The 6,840-nt window shown below is 46.3% G+C and overlaps 1 protein-coding gene across 3 annotated transcripts in view; it reads left to right on the top strand.

The window, feature by feature from the left end:
- LOC134491916 (zinc finger protein 91-like) overlaps positions 1 to 6,840 on the top strand; it is a 485,354-nt gene that overhangs the window by 55,645 nt on the left and 422,869 nt on the right. The window lies entirely within an intron of this gene.

Genomic DNA, 6,840 nt, shown 5'->3' with positions numbered 1-6,840 from the left:
TATTTCTTGGAAGAAAGAGAGAGGCTGATTATTTCAGAGTACAGAATGTCCTCAGCTATTTGAATTCAGAGCAAAGACAGGCCCTTACCGAGAGAAGCCACATTCCTAGAATTTTCCAGCATGACTTCTCCGTGCAAGGCTTTTTGATCAGAATCCAAGAGAGCCCACTCCTCCTCGGAGAAGTACACGGCCACCTCCTTGAAGGACATGGGACCCTGAAAGAGGACAAAAACATTCCCAGTTAACAGATAAACTGAAGAAAGGTTTGAAAGACCTCACTCTTCACTCATAGATCCTAAAAGCAGATATTGCCATATGCACATCACCCTTGTGTAGAAAGCAACATTATGCAAAGCACAAAAAAAGCCCCAGATGAGTCGACTGATGTTGCCCTCCACTGCCCCTCATGGTTTTGGTCAACCGATGCTTCCTCATAGTACATTTTAGTAAGATAGAGAAGGCAACATTCCCTCTGAACAATAAGGACTGTACTGGTCAGTTCTGGTACATTTTGGTCAGTACAGCCCAAACATGTCCACTCTGTTTTAGAAAAGGTAGGGCTTCCGTTCTAGAGACACTTTTTCAAGCCAACATAGTGTTGCCTTCATGCCACCAACTTGAAGGTCCATCCAATGGGCTGACACAGACTCAGGATGTGCAGATATTTGCAGTGCAGCCAATAGTGATTTTTCCCTGTATGATTCCAAATTTTGTGAGAGGAAGAGCTCAGAAGAGGGATGCATTTGATTTTATTTATTCTGCTAGAGCTTCAGTGCCACCAAGCACAATATTGCATAGACCACTTGACCAGGACAGGTGGGCATCCCATTGGATACCATAGTAAATAATCTATGACATCCCTCAGAGATCACTTCTTAGAATGATCCTTCTTGATCATGACCTTCCTCGGTGCCTTAAGTTGAATCTGTTACCGCTGCTCTGTCTATGCCTATAATCTATCTGCCCCTCAACTGGAGGAAGGTCTGACCCAGTTATACACCATACCCACACCCTGCTGTGACTCCCTCCAAAGGGCCATTATTATGCCCTGAGCTCTTTTAAGGAATTGGAGGCCACCCAACAGTCTCAGCACATGTCACCATCTGTTGATTCTCCTACCTGAGTTGAAGGCAGAGTTGCTCTTTCTGCTTCATCAGAAAAAGGAGACATTTCTGGAAGTACCTGTGATGTCATACTGTCCCCTATGAAGGAGACAAAGGAAGTGGAAGGAGACTTTCAAAATTACTGTTCATTTCTAGGGAGAATCCCTATATAATTCAAGCTAATCCCATACAATCAGTTTCTGAATATGAGCAAAGTCTGAGAGCTGGAATTTTCTGGGGAAAGAAGAGGGGATCCTTCCTTACCTGATGAAATATCCTTAGTCTGATCCTCCTTGGAGAGCATCCACAGAGGGGGATCTGATAGATCCCCCCTTGATTTGGGACCGTGTGTATCCCACTTGGTGGAACTCCCCTGCATGTGAACACCAGCAAGAAAAGAAGGAGAGTTAGAGTATTAGGTCATAGAAAAGAGGCCATTCTTGGTGTCTGCCATCATGGATCCAACCTTGATGTTTGAAAGTGGGGATGAAGGAAGTTTTCAATACCCCACTTTTCCTGGGAAATTTTCTTGAAGAGGCAGCAAAACCTTTTCTTATAAGGAGTTCAAAAAATTCTGGTAGAGAAACATCTAGAGAAATCAGAAATATTGGTTCTCTCACCTGCTCCTCTCTGTCCTCTGCCTGGCTCAGGAGGAAGCCTTCGGCCAGGGCCACTGCCTGGGAGCTGGTCTCAGCTCCACATTCCCGCACCCAGCTCTCCATCTCAGGGGGAAGGACGGCCAGCAATTGCTCCAAGATCACCAAGTCGAGCATCTGAGCTTTTGTGTGTCTTTCTGGTTGCAACCATTGATGACAAAAGCGGTGAAGGTGGCTGCAAATATCTCGGGGTCCCTTGGCCTCCTGGAAGCAGAATTCCCTTAAGAGCTGATGCTGGACATCCCAAGTGAGAGTATTTTCTTCCAGGATCTTCTTCCCAGACCATTGGTTACATTTCTCATGGCTCTTAGCCTGAGCATCACAAAAATATTTCCCTATTCCTTCCCAAAGTGTCTCTTTTGCCTCCATCATCTTTCCTGCAACACTTCAAAGGGACTTCCAGGTTCTCCAAAGCTGCTGGTGCCAAGAGAACCAGACCTGTGGGAAGAACTGGGGTTCCCTGTAAAGAATGAGCTCCCTCTTTCCTCCCCACCAAAGAAAGGCTTCATTGGGGTCTGCCGGTTGCCCCTCCGTCCTTGACAGCTGTTCTGAAATGGGCAGGATGGAGGGTCCCAGTGGGAGGTCCTCCAGGCAATGGGAGCTCCAGCTGGGGCAGATCCATCTTCCCAGGGAGAGGTGCTGGCAGGCAGTTTTCAGCTCCCCCACCCAATTGATTGATTCTGTGCCCTCAAGTCATTTCTGATTCCTAGAAACCACGTAGATAGATTTTCTAAAGCTTCCTTGCTCTTCTGCAGAGATTTCAGGGCAGAAACATCCCTTCTGCAGCTCCAGCCTCCTTCTCCCCACCCGAGACTGCAGACCTCCCAAGCAAAAGAAGGGGAGGGCTTCCCCAGAGCAGCCCCCACCACCCCCGTGACTGCAGGCAGGAGCTTCCACCCCCCAATAAAAGGGATTCTCCTTGAAAGGGGAGAATAGGATGCTATCCTCCTCCTCTATAGACAGACCTCCATCCATACCATCAGGATGCAACCTTTCCAGGTGGGCAGCGTTTTCCAAAGTGCTGTTGCGGCTGTTGTAATTAGTATTACTCAGAGGAGTGAATGGGTAATTTTGCGATCTGCGCTCACACCCTTCCTCTCTCTGCAGCCTCGCTTTAGGGGTTAAACGCAGAGAGTGCACCTTCCTAGAGAGGCAGAACTCTGGGCAAGGACCCCCACTTCCTCCTCAAACAATGATAGCTTCCTTGGAAGTCCCAAGGCTGCAAAACTCTCCCGAGCATGCTCCGTTGTCTTCCGCAGCTGCAGTTGCAAAGCGCGCCCCCTGGTGGGCTCTTTAGGCAATGGCAGTGTGGGAATACCACTGAGTGCGGGCGGGGGGGGGGAGGGGAGGCAAAATAATAAAATGAAAAATAAATTAAATATTACAGACTTTAGGCCAGAGAACACTACAATAAAAACACATTACCAAGTCAGGAAGGAGTAGACATAAAATACAACATGAAAATAAGTTAATATAAAATAAAATATAAAAATCCCAGCGGTCCATAGATGGGAGAAACAGGGCATTAGAAGCTTTTCGGAGCAAGCCTTTCGCGTTAGAGACTAGATCAGTGTTTGAGAACAGGAATGTGCTGTCCCGCTGAAGTAATACATTCAAGGTTAGCTTCAGACAAGTAGGCTAGAACTAGTGAACAATAATAAACTGAGTTCTGACTCGGCCAGTTAAGAGGCGTCCATTTTTTCCCGGCTTGGGAAACAAATGGGAACTTTCACTTTCTCACAGGAGCATGGAAATAAGGGCGGAAGAAGAAGATTCAGGTGATTGCGACCAAAACAAACAAGAAACAGAAACGAAGCCAGCTGTTCTTGTCCCCGAGTGGGAAAAAACGCCTTAAAATGTCGGATTTGGTTCTTCTCTTCCTGGGATTGTTTTCAGCTGATTTTTTTTTTACTTCTGATGTCTTCATTCGGGCTTTTACTTTCCATGCCTAGAGGCAGCCACACATAAAGAGACACCAGTAGGGAAAAATAAATAATGATAAATAATATTACACATAATAAATAAAAGAGAAATAAGTAGGCACACTCTGCCGTCGTCTAGCGGTTGTCTGGATCGTTGGAGTCCAGGTCCACCAGCCCTACCTAAGAATTATTTAATATTTTTATTGTCTTTTTTAAATAAAAGAGAATTAAAAAGTGGATTGTCGACCCCTCCGTGTCTGTCAGCAGGGAGCGAGAGCAACAACGAAGGCATTCCTCCAAGGAGGGAAAAGATGGTGGCCGTGACAGGTGGAGTCACGCGAATGCTAAAATCCCAGGAGAAGAGAGTAAAATCGAGGAGCAAACGCAACCTGCGGCTCAGAGAAACCGACTCTGAGGTCGATTTTACCTCAGACATTTCACAGCCTGTCTGGGAGACGGCTTCAAGCTCTCAATTCCGGAACTTTGCAAATATTAAACCCCCAAATACTCCTGTTCTTCTTGTTCAAACCACCCCACTCTGAAGGCTTTTGCCCTCGTGGATCTTCTCAAAGAGAAGGCTGGACCCAGATTAAAAGGCAGCTGTATTGGGGAGCCGCCGTTGCTCTGAGTGGGGAAAAGACGGCGGCCGACATGTTGAGAGCCTATGAAGGCTAAAATCCCCCCAAAAGAGAATAAATGGTTCAAGAAAAGTGCCCTGAAGTGGGAAAAGGACTCCAAGAAATGCAGCTCCAAAGGTTTCACCTCAGGAATGTTACAGGGAGGGAAATGAAGGCCGAAGAGGCTCTTTTCAGGGAGGGGAAAAGGGCATCAAGTCAGCAATGGCAGCCGAGCTTTGGGGGTTCGTTGAATGAAGGGATGGGAGGAGATCAGATGAGATGCAAAGCTCACAGCTCACAGCGTCCATTATTCAAATATATAAAATAAAATATATAAAAAAATAAAAAAGCAAGACTGATTAAGCATTGGGGACAAGATCTATGAACTTCACTGATTCTGCAGGGGGAAAAAAAGGATGGAATCATATATATGCCCCAAAGAACGCCCTCCGAAAAAGTTCCATCTGTAGCAATTTCAGAAAAATCAAGTTTCTGGAGGCACCTAGCTATGCTACTATGTGTTTGTTAATTTAATTCTTGATTTGTAAGGTATGCTTTTAAATTAGTGATTGTAAATTACCTTACATAGAAGAAGAGGAAGTTTATCACTTACACCCTGAGGAGGACTAATCGTGGTAGAAATTTCAGTCCTATATAGCTTTGTAGCAATCTGGAGCCCCTTAGTGGATCCTATGCACAATGCCAGGGGACCCTGCAGGGGTGGGGAAGACAAGCGCATGTTCGGGGTGGCAGAGAAATGGGCATAAAAGTAGAAGGAAAGGCCCCTTCTAACTTGATTGCCAATCTGTGAAAGGTGTGGGTCTCTCCAGCACATCGCAGTTTCTCGATCTTCCTCTTATGAATGTCTAGGGACTGCCTGCGACCTTGAGAAAACCTCTGGAGAAAATCAAAACTCACTTTCCTCAAGAACAGTCGCTCTGAAGGATCCGCAGAGATCTGAGGAGGCCTCAAAACTGAGCAAAATCCTGTCAGAAATGGCAGGGCGGTCACAAAACAAGAACAAGGAGGCGCTCTTTGAAACACGGCGTGTGTCTTGCGGTTGTTAGCAAATGGAAGTGATGGAAGATGGGAGCTGGCATGGACACAAGGAGGGAAGAGACGGGTTAGGAAAATTAAGATTTTAATGATTATTTTGATTTATTATGATTTTATTATCCATGGGATCACCAGTTTCAGGACTTACAGCAGAGATCGTAATGCAGCGTCTGGAAAGGACAGCACTCCCACACTTACGACCCAAAGTATGGATCCAGTATGTAGATGACACTTTTGTCATAGTACAAAAGAAACAACTGGAAGAAACCCACAAAACCATCCATAACATCTTTAATGGAATAAAATTCACAAGGGAGGAAGAAAACAATTCACTACCATTCCTGAACATCCTCATCAGTAGAGGACATGATGGTAAGTTAGAAGCACAAGTCTACAGGAAAGCTACCCACACCAGCCAAGTGCTCCACTACCAAAGTAACAATCCAACCTCCCACAAGAGAAGCTGTGTAAGAACATTATTCAGACGAGCACTTACACGCTGCAGCAACCCAGAACACCAGAAAAAGGGAAAGAACATCTGCACAGCATCTTCCAACAAAATGGATACCCGCTCAACTTTACCAAAAAGTGCCTCACCACCCAACCCACTAGAACCCAACCAATGGAAACTATGAAAAGGATAACACGGCCATACATCAGAAACATCTCAGAAACCACCAACAGACTGTTGCACCCACATGGCATAACCATAGCACATAAACCAACTAAAACTCTTCAAAACATATTAAGCAACCCAAAAGACCCAATAGCCCAAGAGGAAAAAACAGGACTTATCTACAACGTACAGTGCAAAGCCTGTAACAGCCACTACGTAGGACAGACAGGCAGGAGACCAGCAGAGCGCATCCACGGACACCAACTGGCAGTCGGAAGACAGGATGAGCACTCCTCAATCCCACAGCACGTGGACAGACTCAACCACAGCTTCAGCTGGGAAACGGTGAGCATCCTGAACCAAGCCAAATCCAAGAACGCCAGAGAATTCCCGGAAGCCTGGCACTCCGACCAAGCAGCCATTAGCAGACCCATAGAGGTAAACAACATTTACATACCATTCAGAAGAGACAACAGAAAAGCCAGAAGACCAGGACACTCCCTTGCCAGCAATCAGCACCCAGATATGCAAAAATCAGCACTAGGATGAACACCAGATGAACCATCAAACAGCACAATACGCCCTAATCGAGGACCTATCAACTCAGGCAATCAACCCAGCAGCAAACAAGAGCCCAATCAAGGAACTCCCAAGGAGAGAGCAACACCCCACCAACACAAGCAGGGCAAGCCACGGTATGTCAACTGAGAGCAAGGCCCCCTCCCTCTTCCCGCTGAAGATGTTGCCTAGCCTGGCAATGAAACGTCTGCCAGGAAACAGCAAGGCTCGGGGAGCACCGAGGGCTCCACGATTTTTACTTAGTTCGTTCAATATATACAGCTGCCCTTCTCGAATTCACGACTCTGGGCA

This window comes from Candoia aspera, chromosome 2 (assembly GCF_035149785.1).
Source record: "Candoia aspera isolate rCanAsp1 chromosome 2, rCanAsp1.hap2, whole genome shotgun sequence".
Lineage (NCBI taxonomy): Eukaryota > Metazoa > Chordata > Lepidosauria > Squamata > Boidae > Candoia > Candoia aspera.
Note: the sequence above shows the minus strand (reverse complement) of the source record. Positions and strands in the feature narration are given on the sequence as shown.